Source organism: Oncorhynchus gorbuscha, linkage group LG16 (genome assembly GCF_021184085.1).
Source record: "Oncorhynchus gorbuscha isolate QuinsamMale2020 ecotype Even-year linkage group LG16, OgorEven_v1.0, whole genome shotgun sequence".
Classification (NCBI taxonomy): Eukaryota; Metazoa; Chordata; class Actinopteri; order Salmoniformes; family Salmonidae; genus Oncorhynchus; species Oncorhynchus gorbuscha.
The window spans coordinates 29,631,040-29,647,476 of record NC_060188.1 but is presented as its reverse complement, the minus strand read 5'-3'; the positions used below and the strand labels follow the sequence as shown (position 1 = coordinate 29,647,476).

At 45.7% G+C, this 16,437-nt stretch overlaps 1 protein-coding gene across 1 annotated transcript in view; it reads right to left on the bottom strand.

Moving 5' to 3' along the window:
- The window catches only part of LOC124000148 (neurabin-2-like), a 67,418-nt gene that overhangs the window by 13,241 nt on the left and 37,740 nt on the right, over positions 1 to 16,437 (bottom strand). The gene's annotated exons all lie outside the window — the stretch shown is intronic.

Sequence of the window (16,437 nt, the reverse complement as noted above, 5' to 3'; positions counted from 1 at the left end):
TCAACTAGCCCATGTCAGCTAATGTTTGTTTTTTAGCCCATAGATGTTGTAATTTTTTTGTCACTCAAATATCACATGAACACATAGATGTGGCAAAATGTATAGAATTGCAAGAAAATATGCTTTAAATCCGCAACATCTCCTTTGCATCCCAAGACAAAATGTGGAGATTTGCAGGAAATAAGCATCAAACCTGCAAAATTCTCTCCACCCACAAGAGGGGTGGTGAACAGTTTGTCATGAACAGTGCTTGTGCCCATAGAACTAGACGTGGGGTGTGCGCAGGATGTTCCCTGATGCTGGAAGGGGGCCCCCCCAGAGTGAAAAACTTTGGGAACCCTTGCAGTAGAAAATGATCTAAGGTCAGTTTAGCAGGTTCACCACTAATGGTTGTACAAGACTACGGGAAGTGTAAGCTGATCCTAAATCTGTGCCTACAGGCCTCTACCCGGAGCTAAAAGGAGAGCCAGGCAGGCAATGCGCTAACGGGGCGGAAGGAGACGCCTCCAACAACCAGACAGACAGGGGTGGTGTTATACGGCTCGCTGATACAAACACACACCCTCATGGCTTCTTGCTGAGCTAATGGCTTCTCATCCAACCTAATAAAGTCTATCTAGTTTCATGTGTGTGAGTGCGAGAGAGAGGAGAGAGAGCGTGTGTGTATTTAAGGCCTCTCTCCTCCCTCTGCAGCCAGCCAAATTCACTCTGGCAGCGAGGACATACTTCTGGGAGGTGTTGGGGTGCCATGTTACGCTGGCAACATGTGGGTGTGGAGAGCGGCGGTGAGGGTGCTCCAGTGAGCGGCTAGGTGGGGCGTATTTTAGTGGTACTCAGGTGATTTATATTTAACAGGGGGATGTATTTTTCATAACCTCCCGTCCTGCATTAGTGTATTAGAGAGGTGTCCGGGCGTGTCAGGGCGTTTTTTTGGTACGTGTTCTGCTTTCAGTGGGATGAGGTTTAATATTTGAAATGGGGTCATGCACGTGGCTGTGGCCACACACACATACACACACAGGTCATGGAGTTTCACGTGTATTATTCATATCATAAATTGTGAGGAATCCTTTTATTCAGTTATTTGTTCTGATCCAGGGTTGCCATGACAACGTTATTCATATGCATTTTGAATTCAATTGTCAAAAAAAAACCCCACCAACTAATCAGATGAACAACAACAGCTCTAACAGAGTTATCCACAAGCGCGCTAAGAGGGTCAAGTATAAATAAGGTGGATATCCACTTGCTGAGGTTAAAGGATAAACACAACCCTCAACCTTTACGACTTTGTACTGCTCGAATTCTAACGCCAAATCCCACAGTGGCCTAGTCCAGTTCTATGTCACCTAGGCCCAGTGAGCAAAATTTGCCCAAACGCATCTTTTCAATGTCTTGTGCTCATAGGAGGGGAGTAAAGAAAGGTAGATGGGGGGGGGGCACAGATGTGAGAAATAATTAAAAGTAGGCAACAAGGGAATTGAGTTCATCAGCTGGTCAGGGGAGAATGTAATGAGCCGTGTGGTTTTTATACAGGAACTGGAGGTTTACTGTGTAAGAGGCAGAAGGGAGAAGAAGACAAAAGAAAACATGACAAACAAGGTTTTGGAATTCAGCATTGGTCCAAGTCCTCGAATCTCCTCTTCAAGTTCCAGCATTCCAGAGTGACACGAACACCGTCTGCCTCGTAAGCTCTTACGAAAAGAAGATTGCAAGCCACCTCCCCAACAATGCAGGATTCAATATCAAAATAGTCTAACTTTTTTCAATTCAAAAAAATTAAGTATAGGAGTGTGATGCGTCTTCTTGTCAAGTGAAAGACGCATCACACTATCAGCCGCTCTATTCGGGGCTGCTAGTAGGTGTTGTCGCGCACCTCTGCTCCAAAAAGGCAGAAGCTTCATGGTAACTGTGTGCAAGCCAGATCACGACCCCTAGTAAAATACCAATACCTCTTAGCTTTCTTTCACACCGGAGACGGACTACTTATCACAAAGCCACACTGAACCGTAAATCAACATGATTTTAACTGATGAGGGCTCAATTTCATCACATCATTTGCATAACACCTCCCGAATGGAATATAAGCCTAAAAACGATGCCTCTTGATTTTACAGCTCATTTCAGCTGGTGAAAGCCCAGCAGCGCCATCCAGATGTTTAAAAAACAGAACCATTTCGTCCTAAGACAGCTGTGGATGAGTTACTTTACACCATCACATAAGAAAAGGAACAACCAATTCAAAGCACATAAACCAGAAGTGTTTTTTTTGTTGCATAATATCATATGATTGGCCCTGTGCAGCAGACAGCAAAGATGATTTTTCTTTCTCTCCAGCTATTAGATAACTACAACCAGACAGTCTATGGATGTGTCCCAAACAGTCAGTCTATGGATGTCTATGGACAGACAGTCTATGGATGTGTCCCAAACAGTCAGTCTATGGATGTGTCCCAAACAGTCAGTCTATGGATGTGTCCCAAACAGTCAGTCTATGTATGTGTCCCAAACAGTTAGTCTATGGATGTGTCCCAAACAGTCAGTCTATGGATGTGTCCCAAACAGTCAGTCTATGGATGTGTCCCAAACAGTCAGTCTATGGATGTGTCCCAAACAGTCAGTCTATGGATGTGTCCCAAACAGTCAGTCTATGTGTGTGTCCCAAACAGTCAGTCTATGGGTGTGTCCCAAACAGTCAGTCTATGGATGTGTCCCAAATAGCAACATTAAAGCAGCCCCCCTCCGCACCTCTGATTCAGCGGTGTTGGGTTAAAATGCAGAAGACACATTTCGGTTGAACGCATTCAGTTGTGCCACTGACTAGGTATCCCCTTTCTCTTTCAGAAAGTATTCATACCGCTTGAGTTATTACACATTTTGTTGAGTTACAGCCTGAATTCAAAACGGATTAAATTGACTTTTTTTCTTCTTCACCCAATTACACACAATACCCCATAATGACAAAGTGAAAACGTATGTTTAGAAATGTTTGCTAATTTATTGAATAAGAAATACAGAAATATCTAAAATCTCTGTCTGTTGGAAAGCAGGCTGACCCAGGTTTTCTACGATTTACCCTGTGCTTAGCTCTATGCGCTATTCCGTTTCTTTTTATCCTTAAGAAAACGAGCTCGTCCTTGCTGTTTACAAGCATACTCATGATGCAGCCAACACCATGCTTGAAAATATGAAGAGTGGCACTCAGTGATGTGTTGGATTTGCCCCAAACATTACACTTTGTGTTCAGGACATAAAGTTAATTTCTTTGCCACGTTCTGTGCAGTTTTAGTTTTGTTGCATGTTTTAGAATATTTGTATTTTGTACAAGCTTCCTTCTTTTCACTCTTACATTTAGGTTAGTATTGCGAAGTAACTACAAATCCTCAGTTCTCATATCACAGCCATTAATTCAACTTTTTTTTTTTAAGTCACCATTGGCCTCACAGTGATGTAGAAGCAGGTGGCTAGGAAAACCTCCCTAGAAAGGCCAAAACCTAGGAAGAAACCTAGAGAGGAACCAGGCTATGAGGGGTGGCCAGTCCTCTTCTGGCTGTGCCGGGTGGAAATTATAACAGAACATGGCCAAGATGTTCAAATGTTCATAAATGACCAGCATGGTCAAATAACAATAATTACAGTAGTTGTCGAGGGTGCAACAAGTCAACACAATTATTGCACAGTCCATGTAACTTATGTGACTTGTTAAGCACATTTTGACAGCATTTAGGCTTGAATATTTAAAGTGAGAGGGATATAGAATGATTGGGTCGGTCAGAGAAAATAAATAAAACAAGCATAAAAATCCTTAAATATCCCATAGGCCCTTTCTTTCGCAACCTTGTTTTTGACCTCTCCCTCCACACACATCGCATCAATCTCACTCTCTCTGCCTAGGGAGCATCAATATTTTATCAAATGCATTGTAATCTTGACTCTGCTTTTCAAGAATATCTCACCTGAGCTCTCTCAACGGCTTCCCCACTCTGTGTGAATACCATCACCGTGGTCACGTGATGCCCGTCGCCATAGCAACCCGCAGCTCGGCAAATGTTAGTTTGACACCAGTTTCTCTCTCTTTGTCTCCTTCTCCCCAGGCGGCAGTCAGAAGGCAGTTTTTTCCCCCAGTCTCAGCATCACTTTCGGTCTAGACTTCAGGGAATTCATTTTACACATACACACAAACACTCGCCCACTTTATAAAACGTGCACAGCACACACATTTGAAAAAACCTGAGTGTTTTCAGTGTCTCCACTATCATGGCGTATTGCCCAGTTAAATTGTGAACATCGAATTAAGCTATTTGACATTTGAAAACATAATCTACAATAACTTTGGCCAATAATCGGTCAGAGCATAAAAGATACTGCCCGCGCTCACTCGATATGAAACCAGCTCAATGATATCTCTCTATACTAATCTCTATCTTCCTATAGAGTCAATTATGAAATGTGCTGTACTAAAACTATAATGGACAAAATCTAAGTAATGGCTTTTAGAGCTGTAATAAGAATGAGGACAGACACAGAGAGGTATGCACTGTAGCTGTTAGTAGAGCATAACGCTTGCAACGCCAGTATAGTGGGTTTGATTCCTGGGACTACTCGTAGGTAAAATGTTTGCAAGCATGACTGTAAGTCGCTTTGGATAGAAGCATCTGCTGACTGGAATATGTTACTGAACAAAATTATAACCGCAATGTGTTGGTCCCATGTTTCATGAGCTAAAATAAAATATCCTATACATTTGTGCACAAATTTGTTTACTTCCCTGTTAGTGAGTATTTCTCCTTTTTCCCAAGATAATCCATCCACCTGACAGGTGTGGCATATCAAGAAGCTGATTAAACAGCATGATCATTACACAGGTGCACCTTGTGCTGGGGACAAATAAAAGCCACTAAAATGTGTAGTTTTGTTACACAACGCCACAGATGTTTATCTTTTCAAGTTTTTAGGGGGCAATTGGCATGCTGACTGGAGGAATGTCCACCAGAGCTGTTGCCAGAACATGTTATGTTAATTTCTCTACCATAAGCCACCTCCAACGTCATTTTAGAGAATTTGTCAGTACGTCCAATCGGCCTCACGTGTAACCAAGCCAGCCCAGGACCTCCCCTTCCCAGCTTCTTCACCTGCGGGATCATCTGAGACCAGCCACCCAGACAGCTGATGAAACAGAGTAGTATTTCTGTCTGTAATAAAGCCCTTTTGTGGGGAAAAACTCATTCTTATTGGCTGGGCATAAGGGTATGATTTCATTTATTTCAATTGACTGATTTCCTTATATGAACTGTAAGTCAGTGACATTGTTGCATTAGATTTCTGTTCAGTATATTGGTATATAGGCCATATACACTGCAAACCCCCGAGGTACCTTATTTCTATTATAAACTGGTTGTGGTTACCAGCATGAAATACAACATGAGAATGAGGGCGGACTGAGAGAGCAGATTCCAGATGACCTCAGAGATCAGATATGACCAGTGGAAAATGAACGCAGCTGCCCAGCATGATTTCACAGCCATAAAACACCAGCCAAATGCAAACCAGTAAAAAAATAAAATGTTTAAACTCTACAGCTGAGTGTGAAGTTATTCTAGTGAATAAGGGTGGCTGAGATAGTTACAGTAGTGAACCATTTTCAGATAATGTATCCATGTAGATGTGCAGTTAGCCTATGTGCCTGACTAGCTCTACATTCACCAATGCTATATTGTCATCTCACCAAAGACACACAATGACACATAGCAACATCAGGCTAGCAAGCAGGCTACTGTATAGCACAAAGATGTGAATAAATCATGTTGATAGTACAGTACGACACCAAGTCTGAATTTTGGGCCCTGCTCTGGCATCATCCCTAGCTGGCAGCTTGTCATAGTTCCCTGCCTGCCTGCTTGCCTGCCCGCCCGCCCGCCCGTCCCCTGGAGCTGTGGCAGGGAGTGTCCGAATACCCATATTTGCGTTCTAAATAGGAGACATTTAGGGTATGCAAAAATATAACGTTTTATAGTTTGACATTTCGAACATTTAGTGTGCTTTAAAATGACAGGATGTCATACTCGTTTTGGCTTTTCATCTCGTAGAATTCCACACCACACTATTGAGGAAGATAATCGTCTTTCGAGATCCACTTGTTTGACAACTGATAATCACATAAAGCGACGCGCCGCACCAAAATGAACGAATGGCTGGAATCAACGCAATTGTGCATTAGATTATTAGATGACGCATTCCCAGTAGGATGAGCCTAATATGGTGATGTGTGTTGATTACTGCATTCATTCTTACTAAACAGTGTGTTCTAAATAGTATGAAGTAGGATAAGCACACCGTATGTAGCTTTAGTAGGGAAGACAGACTTCTTACACTTCCATGGACCCGATTCAGGAAGAGACCGAGAGAAAGAAAGAAAAAAAGAGCGAGAGGGCGAGAGGGGGGATAAAACAGATGCTCTGGTTGCTTTCAGTTTGTGTGAGCTGTTCTTAACAACTTATACAGGATCAGCTAGTATTCCATCAATCTCCCAAATGGTTGAGATGAAGAATGAGGGTAAATCTCAACCTATGTTAAGGGCAACACCTACCTTCAGCGGGTTACTTAGGGAGATGGGTAGAAAGTTTTGCATCCCAAACGGTCCTATGGGCCCAGATTAAATGTATAGGGAATAGGTTGCAATTTGGGACGCATACAGTGAGGAATGTGGCTGGGCTGACCACTGTGTTTACCCATTTCCTGGTTCCTGCCTCTCAGCCATTCCACAGGATTTAGCTGGCATGTGGCTGGCACTACGCTAGCATGTTGCTAATGCTAACAGCATAGCAATAACAACCCTAGCATAGCCTGTTACTTCTCTCGAGGCACTGCCCAGCTAGCTGTATGTGCACTTCAGTGGGGTGGAGGGGTTATGATGGCTGGCTGGGGTGGGAGTGGTGGAGGGAGAGTGAGACATGAGGTAACATTCAGAAGACGAACACAATGGACAAATGTATGTAGAAGCTCTGGCACAGTCAGCAGTTTAGACTCCAGTGAGGCAGGGCTGAGTTTGTGCGTAGGTTGTATTTCACTAGCAGTTTTTCCTTTAAAAAAAAAAATAAGCATATGGTTTCATGCGCCTTGAAAATTGGGCACGCGGGCCCATGTTTGACACGGTTGGCCTGGTTACCATGGAACACACACACACACACACACACACACACACACACACACACACACACACACACACACACACACACACACACACACACACACACACACACACACACACACACACACACACACACACACACACACACACAGCATAGCTCTCAGCCAGGCCTGTGTACACAGGGAATGTGACTAGAGTATTTTCAGCATCCCTCACAGAGGAACGCCATATAAATGCAATCAGTTTGGGCAATATGCTTTAATCACAAGCATGAGCCTGAGGCAACCCGCAGAGAGAGAGAGAGAATACCGGAGAAGGCCAGCATCCCGGAGAAGGCCAGCATCCCGGAGTCGCCTCTTCACTGTTGACGTTGAGACTGGTGTTTTGCGGGTACTATTTAATGAAGCTGCCAGTTGAGGACTTGTGAGGCGTCTGTTTCTCAAATTAGATACTCTAATGCACTTGTCCTCTTGCTCAGTTGGCCTCCCACTCCTCTTTCTATTCTGGTTAGAGACAGTTTGTGCTTTTCTGTGAAGGGAGTAGTACACAACATTGTACGAGATCTTCAGTTTCTTGGCAATTTCTCGAATGGAATAGCCTTCATTTCTTAGAACAAGAATAGACTGACGAGTTTCAGAAGAAAGTTATTTGTTTCTGGCCAATTTGAGCCTGTAATCAAACCCACAAATGCTGATGCTCCAGATACTCAACTAGTCTAAAGAAGGCCAGTGTTATCGCTTCTTTAATCAGAACAACAGTTTTCAGCTGTGCTAACATAATAGCAAAAGGGGTTTCTAATGATCAATTAGCCTTCTAAAATGATTAGCTTGATTAACTTGGATTAACTAACACAACGTGCCATTGGAACTCAGGAGTATTGTTTGCTGATAATGGGCCTCCTGTACGCCTATGTAGATATTCCATTAACTTCTTAGGCTCGGGGTCCTGCTAGCGGGACAACTTCCAGTGAAACTGGAGGGCGCGCAATTCAAATAAATAATATGGATTTTAAAATGTTTATGTACATATGTGTATTATATCGTCCGAAAGCTTAAATTCTTGTTAATCTAACTGCACTGTCCAATTTACAGTAGCTATTACAGCGAAAACATGCCATGCAATTGTTTGAGGACGGCGCCCCACATCAAAATATTTTTCCACTGGCACAGGTTTCATACATTCACAAATAACGATTAAATATTCACTTACTTTTTGAAAATCTTCCTCTGATTTGTCATCCAAAGGGTCCCAGCTATAACATGTAGTGTCTTTTTAGTGTCATTGATAGATAAAATCTTTCTTTGTATCCCAAAAAGTCTGTTTAGTTGGTGCCATTGATTTGAGTAATAATTTCTACAAACTTCAGTGTTTGTGTGTGTTTTCTTTCCAATGGTACCAATTATATGCACATCCTGGCTTCAGGGCCTGAGCTACAGGCAGTTTACTTTGGGCACGTCATTCAGACAGGAAGTGGAGAGAAAAAAGGGGCCTAGCTCTAAGTTAACAATCAGCAATTTCCAGGTACAATGGTCATTTACAACATTAACAATGTCTACACTATATTTCTGATCAATTTGATGTTATTTTAAATGGACAAAAAAATGTGGGTATCTTTCAAAAACAAGGACATTTATAAGTGACCCCAAGCTTTTAAACGGTAGTGTACATTTAGAGTATCTGATTGATTTAGCTTAGCAACCAACTAGTTCCTTTGGAAACAAAATAAATAAAAAAAATATTCATAATTGAGATTCATATTTTTTTTTAAATACATTGCTCAAGGTGAAAACTGCAGCCTTTAATTCAAAGCCCGAATCCCACATTATAACACCAACTTTGTCCCAGACACTATTTTACATTGCTGCCTTAGGCCTAAAAATGTTAGCATAGCGTGCGAACAGCTACCACAGCAGGGGCAGGAGGATGCAGAGGAGGGTGTTTGCCTAGCTAAATAATCCACTTGGTGATCTGATAATGAACCTAAGGAGACATGCTGGTTTTAACAGTGGAGGGGAGAGGGACCACACTGCTGGGGTTTAGAGAGGGAGGAAGGGAGGGAGGCGGAGGAAGGGAGGGAGGGAGGCGGGGGCAGTGGGGAGAGAATAATTTGTTGAAGATGTTTTCCTGTCTAGATGTGCAGGTTTAGAGAAAGAGGGAGAGAGAGAGAGAGCTAGGTGGTTTTGAGGGTTGGTTGATTTCCTTGTTGACTTGATGTGACGATGTGCTGGGGATGCAGTCTGACAGTGCCCGCACACATGCGCACACCCGCGCACCATTAGTCTCAATCTGTCTGTATGTCTCTAGGGCAGGGGTGTCAAAGTCAAATGGACGGAGGGCCAAATAAAAAATTTAGCTACAAGCCGAGGGCCGGACTGTTCGAATGTTCATTGAAAATTTTTTAAATGACGCATATAGTCTAGTGAACCTAATTGAACCTACTGAAAACCTAACAAATATATTCCAATATGATCAGATAAATAAAGCAATATTTTCTTATGGCTCTGTCAGTAATCTTTAATTTTCAACAGACACAAAAGACAAATTTCCTTTATATAAAAATCCCCATAACATGAACATTAAATGAAAGAAACCGGTATTCAAGGCACCATCAGTAGCCTATATTTTCTATTTTAGCAAAAGTGGGCTAAATTTACTTCAAAGAAAAAAACAATAATAGCAATTTTCTATCATCCACTCAACTGAAATATTTTTAAAATATAATTGGATTGAAATACAATAAAATAAAGTGCAAAAATCTATTAATCAAAAACAACACTTTGTTTAAGGAGAAGTAACATGCAGTGAAAACAAATATTAAACTTTAACTTTTAAACTTGAACTGAGTAAAAACTCTAAATATGTGATTGCACAGTAATGTTCACTTGTTTGAGGTTGAGGGTGATACTTGGTGGTGTCCCATCTTTTCCACAAGTTCATCAATGTTCGGGGTAAGGCTCTGAGCTGAGGAAATCCTCAGAATTGAGTGGAGGTGTTCAGCAGTAAGTCGACTTCTGTGTGATGTTTTGTTCAAGTTCATCAAAGAAAACAGTTGTTCACACAGGTATGTGCTGCCAAACATAGACAACGTTTGAGCAGCCTGGATGCGCAGCTGGGGCATTGTGTCGGGAGGAAACGGGCGAACTCCGCAGCACCCACTGCCGCATATTTTGCCCTCAGTGCATCATTGCATTGGAGGTCAATCAACTCCATTTGGAGGTTTGGTGGTGAGCTTTCCACGTCAACAGCAAATGGGTTACCGAGCAGTTCCAACCTGCTTTTTGTGCTTCAAAGTCAGCAAATCGGCGTCGAAAGTCAGCGGCAAGCATACCTATTTTATCGGCCAACTGTGCGCTCGGGAACGCACTGGTAGAGAGCTTCTCTTTCATGGTCTGGCAGCTGGGAAAGTGGCTCAAATTTTCTTTCCGCATCTGCGTCTCCCACAGAGTCAGTTTGGTTTTAAATGCCTTCACTGTACTGTACATATCAGAGATGACACGATCCCGACCCTGCAGCTGCAAGTTCATTGCATTCAGATGACTCGTAATGTCACACAGAAAAGCCATTTCACACAGAAACATTTCGTCTCGGAGTTGTGTTGTGTCTTTCCCTTTGCTGTCCAAGAACAGACAAATCTCCTCACGAAGCTCGAAACATCTTTGAAGCACCTTTCCCTGGCTTAGCCATCGCACCTCTGTGTGATAAGGCAAATCACCATGCTCCGTTTCTAACTCCGTCAGAAATGCCTTGAACTGGCGGTGATTCAAACCTTTGGCTCTGATAAAGTTAACTGTGCGCGTGATGATGCTCATTACATGCTCCATTTTCAAGGCTTTACCGCACAACGCTTCCTGGTGTATGATACAATGATAAGCTGTCAGCTCACCTGTCGCGTTTTCCTCTTGCATCTTTTCCCGTATCTTCCCCACCAGTCCGCTCCTGTGTCCACACATCGCAGGTGCTCCGTCGGTTGTCAAACCCACGAGTTTTTCCCAAGGCAGCTCCATCTCATTTACACATCTTGACACCTCTTCATACAAATCATGCCCCGTAGTTGTGCCATGCATAGGACGTAAAGCCAAAAACTCCTCTGTCACGCTTAGGCTGGAGTCCACTCCGCGGATGAAAATTGACAACTGGGCAATGTCAGAAATGTCGGTGCTCTCATCCACAGCCAAGGAATATGCAATGAAATCTTTTCCCTTTTTCACAAGCTGCTCTTTTAGATTGATGGACAACTGGTCTACTCTCTCGGCAATGGTGTTCAGTACCGCCACACTTTCTCCACACAGAAGACACACAGGTTTTCCAGCTACCTCCGTGAACAAATACTCCGACTCCCACCTTGTTTGAAACCCCCGGTTCTCAGTGTCCACCTTCCGTTTTGCCATTTTTGATGGGTATCTGAAAGTTAATTTTACTGTGATGCTGACAACTGCTGTGCCAATAAATATTGAAATGAAGCAGCCTACTGCTCGGTGCGTCACCGTTGCATTGTGGGAAATGTAGTATTGGTGCGTGTAAAAGATCTGCGGGCTGCCGGCTTGCTGCGGTCTGCGGGCCGGTTCTAATAATAAATCAAGATCATCCCAGGGGCCGTAAAAAACCTTCTCGCGGGCCGGATGTGGCCCGCGGGCCTTGACTCTGACATATGTGCTCTAGGGGGTTCATGTGTCACTACATCTGACAGCTAAGGGTGCTGGGTAAAAAAAAAATATATATATATATTTGTTGCTATGGTGTCTGCCACGTTGTGGCGCAATCGCTGTATCAGAGAGCTATATTCAGCAGAATACGCTCAAGACTGACTCTGCGACAGTGTCAAACACTACTGGGGAATGACAGGAAGCACAACATGGTGACAGGAAGTGGTAGATACAGATCGAGCTTGTGTTCCACCTCCCCTGTGACAGGCCTGTGTGTGTGTGCGCGTCGGTGTGTGTTTCCACTGTCAGACTTGGGGGGGGGGGGGGGGGTATTCTCTTCCTGTGGGTGTGTGTGTGTGTTTTTCAAACGTATCTTCAATAGAGCTTTTGGGTGTTTTCCTGAAAATATAAGCCACAAATAAAGCAAAAGCATATGGCCAGTGCCCAGTCGTATGACTCAACCCAAAGAAATCCGCAGGAACCCACCATTTGGGAAACACTGGTCTGAATCACTGTACATTGTAGCCTGTGTAGTAGGCCTAAGCCTACAGATAAACAGTGCACTATTCAGGTCAATGAAACCATTCAGAAGATGCACACACACCCGTTGGTGTTTGAAACGACCGTTCACAGTTGAAACACAATACATGCTTCGTATGCCCTTCTGCAAATGACTTGGGTTGTACAGCAGATATGTTATTATGGCATCTTACCATAGCCATTGGGAGGGACTGGCCAGTCAGTCTATTGTGTAAGGATGATGTGCCAGTAATGACATGGAGACTAAATCAAACCATTCACCAGATGCATTCTCAAAAGACGGCTTCAAAAACCATAAGATATACGTACTGTATACAGAGATCCCCCTGGAAGTAGAAACACAACCCTGTAGGATACTTTATAGCCTACAGTATATACGCCTCTGCATGTCAGTCCGATCTATGCCCATTAAAACGTAGCAACTAGCTATATAGCTAGCCATCATTGAGATGGCACATTACTGTAGCTAGCATGGCTGTCCTTGGCTATCAATAGCACTGACACTAGCACAGACTATTCATTAGCTCCGTTACCATCAGATGGCATTGTAAAGTGTTAGATTAGCAGTAGGACATGTAGTAGTCGTGGTAGAACACTGCAGGCACCACATCAGTTTCCTAAGTAACAGCAGGGATATGTGTCAGAAGATATGCATGAGGCCATGGTGTTTTAAAGCCTGGCAGGGTAGCAGCTACGAGCTATTAAATCGTGTGTTGTTAACACTAGGTCAAAGCTCAGCAAGCGAACCCATTCAATAGATGCATTTCTATCGTACAGCATGTCAAACGGTTAGATTAACAGGAAGCGTACGAAATACAACATATTAAATCATATGTTAGAAATATATAATAGCAGTTTTGAAAAAACGACAGAGAGAGACAGCTTTGATCTCCTAAAAGGGATGGAATCCACATGGAGACGAAAAAATCTCACGTTCCCTTTCTCCCCGCTCTGCACCGCTCGGTCCACTTCCCTGGCCCCAGGCTCATTAGCATGATTAACCGAAGAAGTAGTGAAGGGAGGGATAGATGCTCCTCTTTCTGTGAATGGAGGAGCAGAGGAGGAGGAAGGGGAGAGGGAGCAGACTAGCTGCAGGGCTTCTGGCTGTCATCGTCATCAACACATTGAGCTAACCAGGGCAGGGTACCAGGTTTGAGACCAGACCAGGGTTGAAGACGAAATCAGACTTTGGGCAAGATTCAAACCAAAACAACAACGTGGCTCGTGTGCAGAATGTAAACATCGTTTTTTTTTTGAGCTGAAGGAAAGCATTCATATAAATAACGGGTTGAGTTAATTATATGTATATAATATAATATATGATATTGGCTGACTTGAATATCGACTCATACCAGGGCTCAAACCAGATAAACGCGCGACACATAGTAGCTAAACCGCAGTAGCTAAGGACTCTTTGTCTGAGGCCATCGAGCTGAAGCGACGTTCAATTTCCTGTTCAATTAACCTTCTTTGTTTTTTTGTTTTACATTACACAAAAGGTCATCTGTCACAGAGCGCTTAGCCCCCCCCCCAAAAAAGCCTGGAGGCCTCAAACGACAACAGATCTCCCAATGTTCCAAACACCATTTGGGGTTAAAAGATCAAAGCTTAAATAAATGTTATTGATCCCATGATGTATGGCTACATTTAGTGGTCGCCAATCAATACAGCAATCACATTTCATTACGGTGTACACCCCAGCTGTAGCCAACTCAGTGGCCTTGTGTTCAGAGTGTCCGCCCAGTAAGAGTCATAACAAAGACTGTAAAAATGGGACCCGATTTGCTTGACACTCAGCATTAAGGAGATAGATTGGGGGCAAAGCCCCGTGATAGACCAGCATCCTGTCTGGGGGGGGGGGGTTACTGGTACATCAAGCTGCCTCATGCTACAGAAACGAGATGGGCTCCTGCTCCTATGAGGCATACTTACTTACAACCCAGCTGTATGAGGAGGAGAGACGGAAGCGGTGGGAGCTATCCCCTCATCACGTCCCTGTAACTTCACTGTGTCTCGGTTGACAGAGAACCACTCTGTTGACGGATGAGGTGATGCAGCCGAATATGAGACTCGGTGACGCGAGTCATGTGGCAACACAATCACCGTCGTCTGAAAATGGTCAAGCCCGTCACAAAACAACTATCACACTAGTCAGCATACCGGCAAGCACCGTCCTCTCTGTCACATAATCAATGCATGTCCAATCAACATTCAATATGATACATATCCAATATAACAGTGTTCAATTGTGGATTTGGGGCTTTGCACTGTTAGCACACTGCACTCTCTCATCTCTGCAGGGAGAGACACACTGGAGATTGACAAGCGAATCCTCGGTGTTCTGTCCGTTTAACCCTTCCAGGGCACACAGATAGACAGACGACGACTGGAAATGATTGAACCGATACAAAACGTGCTGAGGGAGGGAGGGAGAGGAGGAGAGGAAAGACAGGGGTGGGGGTGCTGAGGGAGGGAGGGAGAGGAGGAGAGGAAAGACAGGGGTGGGGGTGCTGAGGGAGGGAGGGACAAAAGGAGTGAGAGGAAAGACGGGGGTGGGGGATGCTGAGGGAGGGAGGGAGAGGAGGAGAGGAAAGACAGGGGTGGGGGGTGCTGAGGGAGAGGAGGAGAGGAAAGACAGGGGTGGGGGTGCTGAGGGTGGGAGGGAGAGGAGGAGAGGAAAGACAGGGGTGTGGGTGCGGAGGGAGGGAGGGAGAGGAGGAGAGGAAAGACAGGGGTGGGGGTGCTGAGAGAGGGAGGGAGAGGAGGAGAGGAAAGACAGGGGTGGGGGTGCTGAGGGAGGGAGAGGAGGAGAGGAAAGACAGGGGTGGGGGTGCTGAGGGTGGGAGGGAGAGGAGGAGAGGAAAGACAGGGGTGCTGAGGGAGGGGGAGGGAGAGGAAAGACAGGGGTGGGGGTGCTGAGAGAGGGAGGGAGAGGAGGAGAGGAAAGACAGGGGTGGGGGCTGCTGGGGGAGGGAGGGAGAGGAGGAGAGGAAAGACAGGGGTGGGGGGTGCTGAGGGGAAAGACAGGGGTGGGGGTGCTGAGGGAGGGAGAGAGAGGAGGAGAGGAAAGACAGGGGTGGGGGTGCTGAGGGGGAGGGAGGGAGAGGAGGAGAGGAAAGACAGGGGTGGGGGGTGCTGAGGGAGGGAGGGAGAGGAGGAGAGGAAAGACAGGGGTGGGGGTGCTGAGGGAGGGAGGGACAAAAGGAGTGAGAGGAAAGACAGGGGTGGGGGATGCTGAGGGGAGGGAGGGAGAGGAGGAGAGGAAAGACAGGGGTGGGGGGTGCTGAGGGAGAGGAGGAGGAGAGGAAAGACAGGGGTGGGGGGTGCTGAGGGTGGGAGGGAGAGGAGGAGAGGAAAGACAGGGGTGTGGGTGCTGAGGGAGGGAGGGAGAGGAGGAGAGGAAAGACAGGGGTGGGGGTGCTGAGGAGGGAGGGAGAGGAGGAGAGGAAAGACAGGGGTGGGGGTGCTGAGGGAGGAGAGGAGGAGAGGAAAGACAGGGGTGGGGGTGCTGAGGGAGGGAGGGAGAGGAGGAGAGGAAAGACAGGGGTGGGGGTGCTGAGGGACAGGGAGGGAGAGGAGGAGAGGAAAGACAGGGGTGGGGGCTGCTGAGGGAGGGAGAGAGGAGGAGAGGAAAGACAGGGGTGGGGGGTGCTGAGGGGAAAGACAGGGGTGGGGGTGCTGAGGGAGGGGAGGAGAGAGAGGAGGAGAGGAAAGACAGGGGTGGGGGTGCTGAGGGAGGGAGGGAGAGGAGGAGAGGAAAGACAGGGGTGGGGGTGCTGAGGGAGGGAGGGAGAGGAGGAGAGGGAAAGACAGGGGTGGGGGTGCTGAGGGAGGGAGGGAGAGGAGGAGTGAGAGAAAAGACAGGGGTGGGGGATGCTGAGGAGGGAGGGAGAGGAGGAGAGGAAAGACAGGGGTGGGGGTGCTGAGGGTGGGAGGGAGAGGAGGAGAGGAAAGACAGGGGTGTGGGTGCTGAGGGAGGGAGGGGAGAGGAGGAGAGGAAAGACAGGGGTGGGGGTGCTGAGAGGTGGGGAGAGAGAGGAGGAGAGGAAAGACAGGGGGGGGGGGTGCTGAGGGGAGGAGAGGAGGAGGAGGAAAGACAGGGGTGGG